The sequence below is a fragment of the Bidens hawaiensis genome, unplaced genomic scaffold, assembly GCF_021521415.1.
Source record: "Bidens hawaiensis isolate Kalapana, Puna unplaced genomic scaffold, B.hawaiensis_p1.1 tig00040645_1, whole genome shotgun sequence".
Lineage (NCBI taxonomy): Eukaryota > Viridiplantae > Streptophyta > Magnoliopsida > Asterales > Asteraceae > Bidens > Bidens hawaiensis.
In genome coordinates, this window is record NW_027497189.1 from 44937 (window position 1) to 60617 (window position 15681).

General features: G+C 35.5%; 1 pseudogene across 1 annotated transcript; it reads right to left on the reverse strand.

Annotated features, from left to right (window-relative positions):
* Window positions 1-1293: 1293 nt before the first annotated feature.
* LOC143592269 (putative methylesterase 11, chloroplastic) lies at window positions 1294-12097 on the reverse strand (annotated as a pseudogene). Its single transcript, XR_013145886.1, has 5 exons — window positions 11773-12097; window positions 3228-3464; window positions 2607-2750; window positions 2395-2526; window positions 1294-1938 (listed from the first exon to the last, which is right to left on the reverse strand). The product of XR_013145886.1 is annotated as a putative methylesterase 11, chloroplastic (transcript).
* Window positions 12098-15681: the final 3584 nt, after the last annotated feature.

The window sequence follows — 15681 nt, forward strand, 5'->3', positions numbered from 1 at the left end:
CAATCACAGGTGAATACGTTCAAACCTTTTATAACGTGAATACGTTAACCTTTTTATCAGTCAAATATATTTATACTCAATGAGACGAACGAGTGTTTGTCTTAACGAGTCAATCAATGTTTACATGAGGTCTTGTGATCTCTAAAACGTTATAATACAAAGTAGAGAATAAAATCAACTCAGACCGATTACACGTGTGTCTGGATCCAAACATAACCGTTCAGCCTAAATCATCCCAAGGCTACGTGGCCGCGGGCTAATGGTCATAACTAGTCTCCCTGTAAGGGCTACGTGGCTCGGGAACAATTGTGTGTGTAGGCAGTGGTACATAGACCAGAAGTAGAAATGCTTCTGCTGAGCTTGAAGAGAAAACTATATTTATATTGTAATGTCATTCAAATGTTTTATTGAGTCTTACGTGTTCACCAGCATATAGCTGACGTATTTTTCCCCACATTTCAGGGAAACATATTAGCACAGGTAGCAAGGAACATAGTCATTCATGAAGATAGACGCTCGCAAGGTAGAGATGGCTTAGTTTTTAATTATTAAAATATTGCAAACGGTATTTCAACAAGCTTTATAACTCAAACACCGGGTATTTATTATCTGAGAAAGTCTTCAAATAAATTAATATTTTATTCAACCAAAGTCTTCCGCTAAAATAACCCGCAACTCTGATGTATTTACAAAACAGGTACCGACTATTGGTCACACGCCTAGGCCCTAAACCGGGGTGTGACAGTTAGAGTGTGAGAACTATGAGTCAAATTTTGATGATCTTTTAAACTCTTTGGAATCTGAAGATTAAATTTAAGGTAACACTTATTATATAACTTAGTTATGCATGAATTTGTTGTTTAAATTTATTATGTTTGTTGACATGTTTTTCCACCCGTGTGTAACACGAGCTATACCCTAGTGTGTATTAATTGTCTACGTAATTAGTGATACGAAACTTAAAGGAAATCACTAATTATTAATTGATAATGAAATTTTATTTCCATAGAAGAAAAAATTCAAACAACTGTTATGGTTAGTTGATGTCTAATTTTATAATTAAAGATTAAAAATTAAGTAATACATATAGTTGTGTATATGGAAGGTTTTAATTTCTTAATTTTAATTTAATTAAAAATATTTATGACTTAAAGCTTCAATGTTATGGTAACACATGGCAAAATATTAGGTTAATTAGGGTTAATGTAATTCAACCATCATTTTTTTTATTATAATAGTAGATTTGTTTTTTATATGTAAAACAAATGTCATAAACTTGCATAAAGAGAAAGAATGCGGCATTTTTAAATTAAATTTGAACTATATATTTATTTATCTCTTAAAACTTAAATCATTTTAGTTTTATGAAAAAACCAAAAAGAATTCTAAATCAACAATATGCCACCAAAACATAAACCAAGTGTCCATTTTGGCTTCTCTCTTCACTGTCTCAATCTTTAATTTGTAGTTGACACATTCATTGGTATAGATATGCAATTGTAAACAACTGTTAAAAATAATCCTACCTATAAAAACAAACCTTAACCTAAACCCTTGAATGACATTTTTCCAGGCAAACGGCTTTTAGTTGATCTCAATGTTTAGCAGTGTATTGATGTGTCCCATGAGCTTTGATATATGCAACGGAGCAAATTCTCTTTGGTTTTATTTCTTTGTTACAATCTCGACTAGCAACTTGTGTAGGGCTTGAGGCTTGGAGAAAAACTGGCAGTGATCTGCCCCTTTGAGACTGAAAACTTTCTCGGGTGGGCTTTGATTTATCATTATTTGTTGAAGAGTGACGGGTATGACGTTGTCTTCAGGGGTTTCTATATAAAACCGTCTAACACAACCATAGTTAGAATCAGAAAGAGATAGCTTCTCTAGAATGGGTGAAAACGGAATTGACCTCATTGAGACGTTTGCTAATGCCACATCCTATACATAGAAATGAACATGTCAAGGAAACAACATATTTTATAAACGCGTTAAGGTGACAATTTTGACTCATTTACTTATGAATGGGCAGATTTAGGCTTTCTATTTATGTCGAACACGTTGAATGACTTGAAAGTGGGGGTGTCAAGCATGTCAAGTTAACAGGTTGGATGTTGAAACCGAACAAAACTGAACATGTATTTATTTGTGTCAAGATGCCAACCCTAATCGTAATTAACACGTTAATATTTATAGACGAAAATATATGTATAAAAAACTGACCCGCACTAGCTAAAAAATAGTCTTTTTCAAATTTCAACTAAAACCAATTTTGACTCGATGCCTACCTTTGTTTGACCCCGCTAATATAGTCATACTGCCACTTCTAATGAATAAAATAGGCATTAAAGATTAATATTTTTACAAAACCATGATTGAAACATAGAAATTTTATACCTTGGCAGGACTCTGATTGAATAACAGATCCTTTAGATGAGACTTGTCAAGATCTATAGCAGTTGGAGGCTGATCATTCCCATTTGCATACAAGAAGTTTTGAGCTTGCCTCGTTAGACCATTTGTATCTTCCTGAAATATTTTTATAGTTTATTTAATATTGTAAATTTCTTGTAAATTATTTAATTTGAGATTTTATTGTACATTCAAACCTTGAGGGAGAACATATCAAGTGTACTTTGTCCATTTTTCAGCATTGAAGCAGCAATGAAGACGGATTTCGCAACTTTAGTTGGGAATAACTCCATTGCATACGATATGCATGTCCCACCAAAGTCATGGCCGACTAAAATCACCTACAAAATCGAGTAACCTGACAGGTTTAGCAAAGCATGTTCGTAGGTCAACTCGAACCTGACAGGTTTAGCAAAGCATGTTCGTAGGTTGGCCACTAGCAACCAGCCTGGGCCCTTTTAGACTAAACTCAAGCCCACAGACTTTGTGTCAAGCTTCTTGTTGTGTCAAAAATTCATAGTGTAGAACCTGCAAACCCGGAGTCGACCTAAATCTGCCCCGTTTAGCAAAATATGTTTGCGGGTTCAACCAACAGCCAAACTGAGGCACGAGCCATTTAAACTAAGCTCGAACTCGCAAACTTATGTAAAGTTTCTTGTCGCTAATTGACATCCTAAATGGAACTTAATTTCAAATACTGTTTTTAAACGGAATATGTATTGTAATTAAACTGAAATGATAACTACATTATATAAAAACCTTTTTTTTTTTTGCAATATGTACTCCGTATTAAGATTGGATAAATATAAGATACTAACCTTTTCTTCTTCCCCAACGTTTTTGAGAAAATCTGTAAGCGGCTTTGCGTATTGTGAGAGGCTTTTGATAGCATTTGCGTCAAACATATCGATTCCTCAACCGCTTGAATCAATTGCAATGACTTTGAATTTGCATTCTTGTAGAAGTGCAATTGTTTTATACCAACACCAGGCTCCAAAACCACCTCCATGAACAAGAACAATATGACTGGTTTCCAATTCATCATGATTTACCTCCTGTTGAATAACGATGACATCTAGCCATATGTATATTAATCTTTTATTTCTAATCATTCAATATTAGCTTATCATCCTCAAATTACCATACTCCTCCATGAACCTACAAGACAACAAATATGTCGTCTTATAGGTTCACAGTTCAGACCAGATTTAAGAACCAAATGACATTATAAATTAATATACATATATAATACAAAACAAAATAGGCAAAAACTTTATATATTATGGTGAATTTGCAATTTCATTAAAGATATAAAGACTTGAATAAATCATAAATTGAGATTTTAAAATAATTTGTTTTCCTTACAAAATAATCATTAAATAATGTAATAAGCAAGGTAGTGATTATATTAAAACATAAACTAAACGGGCAATAAGCTGCGTCGCTACCCCATACAACAAATGATAACTAAATCATAAACTGAGATTTAAAAAAGAGTGAACTGTGGTTTTCGTCCCTGTGATTTGTCCAAATCTGCGGTTTTAGATAGTTTCAAATTTGTGATTTTCGTCCCCGTGGTTTCATTTCACTTGCAATTAAACCCGAATTCACTAATTCCGTTAAGTCTGGACGTTAAACCCATCAACGTAACATTCAGTGAGAGACAATTTTGTCCTTTTTTTCCCAAATACACTCCAGCCCTTCACGTGAGGGGATTTGTAAATTAGAACCGGGGTTTATTTGGGGAGAGAATGGACAAAACTGTGTTGGAAAAATGTTAGCAAAAAATGAGTTTGCTAATATTTGGACATTAATAATTATATTTATATTTGCGTATTATAAATAATTATTTACGGGTTTGTTATCTTTTATGTGAGAGCATCACAACGAGTCAAACCATGTCCAAAACCGAGCTAAGATGAATGAGATATCGAAGCTTAAGGCCATGGGGTATACTCTAACCCTTACATAGGTTAAAGCAATGTTGTAAAACTAGGTCTACAAAGCCAAGTACTCTCCGAGTACTCGCTACAAGGTATGGTGCCGATGGGAGTTTCTTTAACTCCGCCTAGTTACTAAAAGTTGTTCAAAGGTTGTCAACATCAACCATAAATACATTTAGTCGGTTAACTTGGGCCTATTTTGACTTAAAAATATAACATAATTCGTATTTATATAGTATTAAAGAACGAATATCATTTTTTTTAATTAACGATTAATAATTTTTAGAATAATTTAGTATTTAAAAATGTATTTCTCTTATTTATATTGATATTCACTTATTTTGTTACAAATATTAGTAAACTTATGATATTTGAAATATATATATTACCCAAAAGTTAATTTTCTTTATATTTATCATGTCCGAGTACTCTCCGAGTACTCCCCGAGTACTCCCTCCAAGGGGATCAGCCGACTAGGGACCGCCTAACGACTTTTGCAACATTGGGTTAAAGTGACATGACAATTTAAAGATGGATTAAACCACTCCCCACTTGTGTTAAGTGTGTTAAAATGGCCCATGGGTTATGCTTTTAACGGGTTAAAAGGAATAATATGCATTAATTATGTATTAATTACTAATTGATTTGTTATATTAATTATGTGTTAAATAGGGGTTAAACCATTTCCTTTGGATGACATAGAGTACAAGATAAAAAATGAGTGATGTGGAGCTTATGTGAATTAAGATGGGTTAGAGTATACCCTATGGCCTAAAGATGAGTGGTTGGAAAATCAAAATAAGAATAAAAAGCATTAAAGACGTTTAATGCAATTTATTTTTCGATGGGAGTTACGGATTGAATTCAAATCATAATAAAAAGCATTAAAGACGTTTAATACAATTTATTTTTTAGTTTTGAGTCTTTGATCCTAGCTCCACTATAAATACCAAGGCAAGGCTTGGGTTTGAGACATACCATTTTGCAACTTGAAGAGCTTGCAAATTCTACAACATTTTTTCATCTTCTCCAACACAACCAAGAAAGGTACGAACCGATCCAATTCGGGTGCATAGTCAACTCCGGCATTACATACTGCTCCGGCCGTTGTACCCTGGGAAACAAAATGAGGAGAGACTCGGAATTGTTTTTAAGGGCCCCATGTTCAACACGATCCTCTGTCACCAACTTCTACTTTTGCCCGATTCTTTGTACTTTGATTTATTTCAGTTGTAATTGTACTGTAATTTAATGCTTTCTAGATAGGTGTTTTTTTGTTCATTCTTTGTATTGTAATCGTATTAAAAGTGTTTTATTTATTTTATACCGAACGGTTCCTACAATCTTAAAACAATTCTTTAAAACATTAAAAACAAAAAAAAATTCGGTTTTATTCAAAGGAGTACTTTGGTAAACCCGAAATCCGGATACAATTAACTTTATTCTTTTCAAGGAAAACTCATCGTTGGTCCCTTCAAAGTTGGACTTAGAACACCTTCGTTTGAGTAATTCAAGAAATTTAATAAAAGTTTTGAGTAACTTTTAATTAAAGTGGGAGAGTCCACTATATATTTTCTGAATTATTAACTGGGCGAAGTTTATTTTTCTCAGGAAAAATGGCAACACCGTCAAGCGAAACCGTTACCGGTACCCCTTTGAACACCGTGGTGGGAGCGTCCACCATGGCTAATCACGCTGAAAAACCCGAGAAATTCTTGGGTCTGCACTTTAAACGGTGGCAACAAAAGATGTTTTTTATTTGACCACCTTGAACCTAGCACGGTTCTTGAAGGAATCCGCTCCCCCGGATACGAACGCCGAAGGGGAGACTGACGTTCAAGCATTGAGCGCGGTAGATGCGTGGAAGCATTCGGAATTCTTATGTCGTAACTACGTGTTAAATGGCCTTGTGGATTCGTTGTATAACATGTACGCTTCAATAAAGACTGCCAAAGAATTATGGGAGTCTTTAGAGAAGAAGTACAAACGGAGGATGCGGGAACAAAGAAATTTCTTGTCGCTCGTTACTTGGATTACAAAATGGTTGACTCCAAGAATGTGATAAACCAAGTCCAAGAGTTGCAAGTTATACTTCACGATATCCATGCCGAGGTAATGACACTTAGTGAGACATTTCAAGTGGCAGCGGTGATTGAGTTTAAGAATTATCTTAAACACAAACGAAAGGAGATGTCCATGGAGGATCTTATTGTTCGTCTTCGTATTGAGGAGGATAATAAGGTGGCTCAAAAAGTTACCATGGTGGATGCTTCCGCCAAGTCAAACTTGGTTGAGCATGGACAATCCTCCAAAGGGGGTAAACAGGGTAAAGGTAATGGCGGTAAAGGGAAAGCAAAAATGGACCTTGGCGTAAAGAAAGGAGCTGTGAAAAAGAACCCTCCACCTTTCCAAGGGACATGTTACAACTGCAATGGCGTGGGGCACCGTGCCAACCAATGCAAGGAACCAAAGCGCTCGCGCGCGCATATGGTAAACGAGGATGACACTCCTCTCGTGGCGATGATAACCGAGGAAGCAGTTTTCATCGAGGAAGTCAACACCGGTGCAACCGCCATGTTTGCGGCGACAAACAATTCTTAGAATTTTAAAGAGGCGGTGGGTGACCAAAAGCTTTATATGGGGAATAATGCGACTGCGGATATCAGGGGGAAGGTGATGTGGTCTTGAAGTGGACTTCTGGGAAGGAGCTCAAACTGTCCAACACCCTCTATGTTCCCGAGATTCGTAAGAATCTTGTCTCGGGATGGATGCTCAACAAGTTTGGATTTCATTTGTTGATTGAATCGGAAAAATTTATTTTGTCTAAGAAAGGAATGTATGTTGGCAAGGGTTATGCTGACAATGCTATATTTAAATTGAATGTAGCTGTTGTTAAGAATTCAATGAATAAAACCACTACTTCTTTTTACATGCTTGATTTTTCAAATTCTTGTGTTTTGCATGGTAGACTAGGACATGTAAACTTTAATTCAATTCGTCGCTTAATTAATTTAAATAGCATTCCAAAGTTTAAAATCGATTCGAATCCAAATGCAAAACATGTGTTGAATTCAAAATAACGAAAAAGCCTTTCAAATCGGTTGAACGAATAACTGAACCCCTTGATTTAATTCACACTGATGTGTGTGATTTAAAAGTCACTCCCACAAGAGGTGGGAACAAGTATTTCATCATGTTTATTGATGATTATACTCGATATTGCCATGTATACTTACTTAGAAGTAAGGATGAAGCAATAGACAAGTTCACCTTGTATAAAAATGAAGTTGAGAATTAACTTAAAAAGAGAATAAAAGTTGTGCGTAGTGATAGGGGCGTGAATATGTTTCACCTTTTGCGGAATTATGTGCGCAAAGTGGCATAATACATGAGCGAACCCCACCATATTCTCCACAATCAAATGGCGTCGCTGAACGTAAGAATCACACTTTGAAAGAGATGATGAATGCCATGTTGATTAGCTCGGGAGTGAGATATGACCTGTGGGGGGAGGCTTTTCTCTCGGCCAACTATGTCTTGAATAAGATACCCCGCAAGAAAATAAGCGAGACTCCGTATGAGTTGTGGATGGGTAAGAAACCATCATATAAATACTTGAAAGTGTGGGGGTGCCTAGCCATGGTGAGAGTTCCATCATCAAAGGCATTGACAATAGGACCCAAAACTGTGGATTGCATATTCATTGGATATGCACACCATAGTAATGTGCATCGGTTTATTGTACATGAGTCCAAGAATCCCAATGTACATGAAGGCACTATCGTGGAATGGAGGACCGCTAAATTCTTTGAAACTGTGTTTCCTTGTTTAAGACAAACACACCCAACTTCATTAAAATCGGTTGATGAAGCAAGTACATCAAGAGCGTTTGATGATATGGTTCATGAAAGACATGAACAACCCGAGGAAAATGAATGTGAGCTTAGACGAAGTAAACGACCAAGGATTGAAAAGTCTTTCGGTTTGGATTTCATGAGCTATATGGTGGAGGGTGAGCCCAATACCTACCGCGAGGCGGTAACATCCTCGGAAAAGCACCTCAATGGAAAGAAGCAATTAAGAATGAGATAGATTCTATATTGCAAAATCATACTTGGGAGTTAGTAGATCTTCCGCTGGGTTGTAAACCACTTGGATATCGTTGGATATTCAAAAGGAAAATGAAAGCTGATGGAAGTATTGATAAGTACAAGGCAAGATTAATAATCAAAGGGTATAGACAAAAGGAGGGTCTAGATTACGTTGATACTTACTCGCCTGTCACGCGAATAACTTCCATAAGATTGGTTCTTGCTATCGCAGCTTTACGACATTTGGAAGTTCACTAAATGGATGTAAAAACCGCATTTCTAAATGGTGATTGAGATGAAGAGATTTACATGGATCAACCCGAGGGTTTCTCTGCCCCAGGAAAAGAGGGCAAGGTATGTAAACTTGTCAAGTCCTTGTATGATTTAAAGCAAGCTCCAAAACAATGACACTTAAAGTTTGATCATGTAATGCTTGACAATGGTTTCAAAATAAACGAGTGTGACAAATGTGTCTATGTAAAAGAGACGCAAGGAGGATATGTGATATTATGTCTTTATGTAGACGATATGCTTATCATTGGGAGTAATGATAACATGATCAGATCAACAAAAGACATGTTGAAAGCGAGGTTTGACATGAAAGACTTGGGTCTCGCGGACGTGATTCTTGGGGTACAAATCACTAGAACCCAAAACGGTCTTGTTTTGAGTCAATCTCACTACGTGGACAAATTCTTGAGAATTCAATAAGGATGACACGCGTGTCGCGTCAACACCAATTGATACGACCCACCATCTATTTAAAAATAGAGGTGAGGGGGTTGCTCAACATGAATACTTAAGAATAATTGGTAGTCTAATGTATCTTATGACATGTACAAGAACCGATCTAGCTTATGACGTGAGTAGGCTAAGTAGATACACTAGTAATCCAAGCGAGGAACATTGGAAAAGTATAACGCGGTTTCTAAGATACTTGAGATACACGAGAGACTATGGACTCCATTATAACCGTGATCCGGCTGTAATCGAAGGATACAGTGATGCGAATTAGATTTCGGATATAAAAGATTCCAAATAAACAGGTGGGCACGTGTTCACACTTGGTGGTGCGGCTATTTCTTGGAAGTCGTCTAAGCAAACAGTTATAGCTAGATCCATGATGGAATCGGAGTTTATTGCCTTAGATAAGTGTGGCGAAGAGGCGGAATGGCTTCATCAATTTGTGGAATATATTCCAATATGGCCACAGCCTTTGTCGGCTATTTTCATACATTGTGACAGTCAATCAGCAATTGGTAGAGCCCATAGCGTAATGTACAATGACAAATCAATGCATATTCGACGAAGACATAATACGGTACGACAACTACTCTCAACAGGTGTTATCACAATTGACTATGTGAAGTCAAAAGATAACATTGCGGACTCGTTAACCAAAGGCTTAAGTAAAGAGTTAGTTTATAAGTCATCAAGAAGGATGGGACTGAAGCCCATGGAAAAAGGAGACATGAGGGAAACCTAACTTAGTTGACTGGATATCCCAAGATCTAAGTTCAATAGGAAAACTTAATCATGAAACTAAGGGTAGTCACTGTGGGGGAGTACCCCAAACCAAACTTAAAGGGCATTGTGCATGCGTGCGTCCTAGTCCATTCTAATCAGTGACATGAAACGAGGATAAGCATAACAAAGGTTAATGACTTGTAGAAATCAAGAATAACCTATGGCTTTTAAAGATTCGAGCGGGAATCACCTACGTGAGAGAGAAGTAGGATCGCTTCGAATGTTTGGGGCAAAAATCCTAGAGCTCTCGCGGAACCAGGCTAGTGTTCCAGGACCATAATAGGACACGACAGTGAGGGGTTGACTAAACCGGGGACAATGTTGTGTGAAGTGTATTGTCGTCTAAACTAACGGGGGTATGTTCAAAGACATTGTGTCTACACACCGCCAGGAGGCTAAGTATACTTCACAAAGGAGGGTTCAAAGGGTAACACCTACCTTTCCTGCAACATTCAACCGCTGAATTGCATCGTTTGAAACTTGCATGAGCGGATCGATTTCCATTCATGTGGGGGATTGTTTGAAAAATGTTAGCAAAAAATGAGTTTGCTAATTTTTGGACATTAATAATTATATTTATATTTGCGTATTATAAATAATTATTTACGGGTTTGTTATCATTTATGTGAGAGCATCACAACGAGTCAAACCATGTCCAAAACCGAGCTAAGATGAATGAGATATCGAAGCTCAAAGATGAGTGGTTGGAAAATAAAATAAGAATAAAAAGCATTAAATACGTTTAATGCAATTTATTTTTCGACGGGAGTTACGGATTGAATTCAAAATCAGAATAAAAAGCATTAAAGACATTTAATGCAATTTATTTTTTAATTTTGAGTCTTTGATCCTAGCTCCACTATAAATACCAAGGCAAGGCTTGGGTTTGAGACACACCATTTTGCAACTTGAAGAGCTTGCAAATTCTTCAACATTTCTTCATCTTCTCCAACACAACCAAGAAGGTACGAACCGATCTAATTCGGGTGCATAGTCAACCCCGGCAGTACATACTGCTCCGGCCGTTTTACCCTGGGAAACAAAACGAGGAGAGACCCGGAATTTGTTTTAAGGGCCCCGTGTTCAACACGATCCTCAGTCACCAACTTCTACTTCTACTCGATTCTTTGTACTTTGATTTATTTCCTTTGTAATTGTACTGTAATTTAATGCTTTCTAGATAGGTGTTTTTTTGTTCATTCTTTGTATTATAATCGTATTAAAAGTGTTTCATTTTTTTTATACCAAACGGTTCCTACAAAACTGTCCCTCACGTGAGAGGCACGCTGATGGATTTAACGACCAAACTTAACGGGGTTAGTGAATTTGGATTTCATTGCAAGTGAAATGAAACCACATGACGAAAATCACAAATTTGAATTGTTCGACTAAAACCACAAATTTAAACAAATCATATGAATGAAAATTCGTAGTTTACTCTTAAAAAAAACAAAACTAAACCTGCTTAACCAAACAAGTTCCATGCCATGGTTCCCAGTCCAGCCAGGCCGGTCTATCGTGGTTATAATTTTCTATTAATAGAAAAAAGTGTTATTGATGTACTATTTATTACTTTTAATTAATATGTTTCTAAAACCTATAAATTTATAAACGAATAAAAAACGGTTGAAGAAAATATTAACGACAAAATAATGAACTATATGGGAAAATATTAAAAAAATATAACTAATAACTTGTTTACCTAAAATATTAAAAGTGTTGATATTCCAATCAGTTTCAACCAAACATATAATCAGAATATGAGTTTTTGAATTTGGTCGTTAAAAATAGAAATAGAAAACCTGATGAAGTAGCTGTTGAGGATGAATCATAGGATCAACAACCGATCGACGTCTAGTACTACAACTCCGACGAGCAATCTGCCGGAGAGAAGTTGATCGATCGAACGACGGCATGACATTGCCGTTTTGCTGCTGGAAGAGGAGAGCAGCGGCGATGGCATGTTCTTGAATGATAGCATTAACATCGCCCACGTTTTCCTTCTTAACAGACGAGGATCGAACGCGAGACCATCGCTTGTTAACGGCCGATTGATTCGATACGCGTTTGGAGTTAACTCTCCGTGTTCTTGTTGATTTCCTTGAGAAACATATCCCCATTCTTTGATTTTAGTTTGTAAAAGGTGACTGTGAAGATTGGCTTTACAAATTGTTTGTAACAGCACCTTTAATAGCATATTATATATATATATATATATAGGACCTTCCTCAAAATGAATACTTATTAAAGGATAATATGTACATATCTTTACTTTACATTTATTATTATTAAATATATAAAACGGTCAGGTTTTAACGCTTTGAGCCTGACAGTTTAACGGTTCAACTAGGTTTTAGACTTTAGAAACGGGAATTAGTTGTTTAACCTTTATTATTTATAACATTTTAACAACATATTATGAATGTAGTTATTAGTGTGGCTGTTCACGAGTCGAGCCGGGCCCGAGCCAAGGCCAGCTCGAGCTTGATATTCAATCTAGCTGGCTTGGCTCGAGCTCGAAATCTTAATCGAGCTGAATAAATGAGTTTAAGCTCGGCTCGGTTATAAATCGAGCCGGCTCGGCTCGACTCGATTTGGCTCGAACAACAACAGTTTAGGGTAATTACTGATTAACATCAGCAGCTTGTGGTTATTAATATCAACAGCGACGTTATGGTGATTAATAGTAGCAAACCGAACGAAGTTATGGTGATTAATAGAAAAAACGCGAGATAGAGGAGCGGCGTGATAGGATTTTGAGAGCGGCCGTGCGTGACAAAGTGAGATAGAGGAGCGGCGTTCGTGATAGAGTGAGATAGAGGAGCGGCTGGCGGCCGGCGGCGTGCGTGATAAACTGATAGAGGAGCAGCTGGTGAAGTGGTGATAATTGATGGGCTTGTGAATATGTCAAGATTGATAGGGCGTTAAGGCTGCTGGGATGTTGGGTTTTTTAATTGTATTAGGCATTTGGTTGTATTAGGCATTTGGGCTGGATTAGTTGAGAATGGAAGCCTATATGTTAATTGTTAAATGATTGGATTAAATAACCATATAAATGTATGTATATATATAATAAATTAAAATAAAATAGTTCGAGTCTATCGAGCGAGTACGAGTCGATCTGGGGCTAGCTCAGGCTCGGCTCGTTTAGAAATCGAGTCGAGCTCGGCTCGGCTGGTTTACAATCGATCTCGGCTCGGCTGGTTTACAATCGAGCCGATTTCGAACGAGCTTTCTCCGAGCTTTTTTCGAGCGAGCTTCGAGCCACGAGCTTTTTGAACAGCCCTAGTTATTATTTATTAGTTATATATGTATTTTAATCATAAACCATCTTTATCATTTTAATCGAAAATGGAGTTCAGACAGTAAATCGCTAAGCCAATAACACTGGTAAGTTGAGTCAACCCACCTAACTCAACATGTTTGATTCGTCTTTCATCAAAGTTAGTTACTTGACTAAGAAAATTTGTGAAAACGTACCTTACTTAAAACTTGTCATAAGTCAATTATCTACCTATGCTAATAAAAGAAAATAAATTTTGACACATAACATTCTGAGGTTAATTCTCAATATCAAATTCCCGTCAAAATTACTTCTCTCCTATTGATGAAAAAGAAAAAAAATATCTTGGTTCTAAATATAGTATAGATTATAAATTCAACATATCGTATTGATTGAATTATTAATGTCATATAATATATTCTAAACATAATATAATATTATATACCGATGATAGAACAACCCATTCTCGATTAAAACTGAAATATATTTGAAGATATAAAACGACTATATTTGTAATACATTTTTTTACATAATATAAAAAACTTATTTATCTTTTTTCTATTTGTATTAAATTATTCATTGTAATTTATACATTAATTTATCTCGTGTATTACACAGGTTTCTAAAGCTAATTGTGTTGATAACTTAATAAAAAAAAATAATTGTTGGTAAATAAAAAGGCTTCATTAGTTAAATTGGGACCTAAAATTAGTGTTAAAAAACATTTGTAGTTCAAACTTCATTATCATACATCATAGTTATTGTGTAAATTTATTACGTAATGTTTGAATGATGCTATCAAATGCTCATCATTTAGCATAGTTCCATAATTTTAATACGTATATTTTTAAACTAATTTTAATAAATAACTCATTGATATCAATAATAAATTATTTTTATGCTATTCATTAATTGTGCTTGCATTAACACAAAGTCAAAGATATATACGGAGTATATTTTTTAGAAATTGTAGAAATATTTTTGGTCGTGTATTGGAATAAATTAATGATTAAGATTGCTTGGTGATAAAATTGTAATTAACAAAAAGTTAAATATGACTTAAACTCGTTTGACTCTTAATTTCAACTCAAAACAAAAGGTAGTTTACATAAAATCCGAATTATTGTCCAATTTTAATTCTGATAAGGTTTTTCTATATTATTTTTTTAGAAAAGAAACAATACTTTGAAAGGGTCAAATGCATTTAGGGATGATAATGGGTAGTGTTTGAGATATAGTTAGGTAAAGCCAACCCCATATCTAGCTATAAAAGCTTGTCTCGTACATGGTCTAAAACTCGTTAGGTATCACGTCGTGTTATAACATTTGCCATGATGAAAAACAAATACAATTATCATTCTAGCCTGGTAGCCGTGACAGTGATGTGTAAACGATTTTGTTTCATATAGTTATCGGTATCATATATATGCAACCAAACAAGTTAATAATACGCAATGATGTATGACAAAAAGGTATTGTTCTAAGCCTAAAAATTTGTCCATATAGTAAAAGTGTCCTTGGTCATGTAAATGCTTCTAACAACTGTTATCATGTTGGTAAAATCCATACAAATACAATGTCCGAGTTTAAGAAACATATGGTCCGAGTTGAAAGAGTGTTAGAAAGAGATATGGTTGGGTGGGTAGACTAGAGACGAAGAACCTAAAGTCTGAGTGCCATCTCAACATTTAAGTAGGCTAATCAGTTGATCAAATGTTGCCTCTTGTTGTTAAACACATGATAAAAAATACAAGTTTATATAAAATATATAAGGTAATAGAAATAGACATTCCTCTATTAATGAAGGTGGCAAAAGTAACTAGTTCAGGAGTTGCATTAATTAGGTTTAATGGACAGCCAACCTACCAACCACTTCTTTTCCAACCGTCACACGTCTTTCCTCTTTCAAAGTAAGTCAACCTTAGCAATAAGTAAAGGGGCCATTCTGTGCTTTGTCAACTCTTCAAGGACTTACAAGAAACATGTTTTAGGACCACAGAATGAAAGTGACAAGGGTGATCCTATACATCATGCATCATTACCATCGCGTGGTTTCCTCCAAATAAAACGTTTCCACAACTCTTAAAAATTAAGCTACCAATATTCCATTGTTTTTTTTTTAAATTTAATTGATAAGATTAATTTTGTTAATTTTTGGTTATAAGCGATTGTATTTTTTGTTGATGTTATTCATTTTCCTTTATTTTGTTCGTGTTGCTTGTCACTTGTAAGTGGTTTCTCGTTTCGTTTTAATAATATTGGTCTTTCAAAAACAATTTATATTGTTTAGTTAAATCAATTAAAAAGTTATCTAAAGTATATTAAGAATACACATGGGATCACACTAGGGTAGTGGCGAAACTTGGATAAGAACACTAAGGGGCCGGGCTCAAAATTTTGATCGAAAATGGATAAATTTGCACTACGT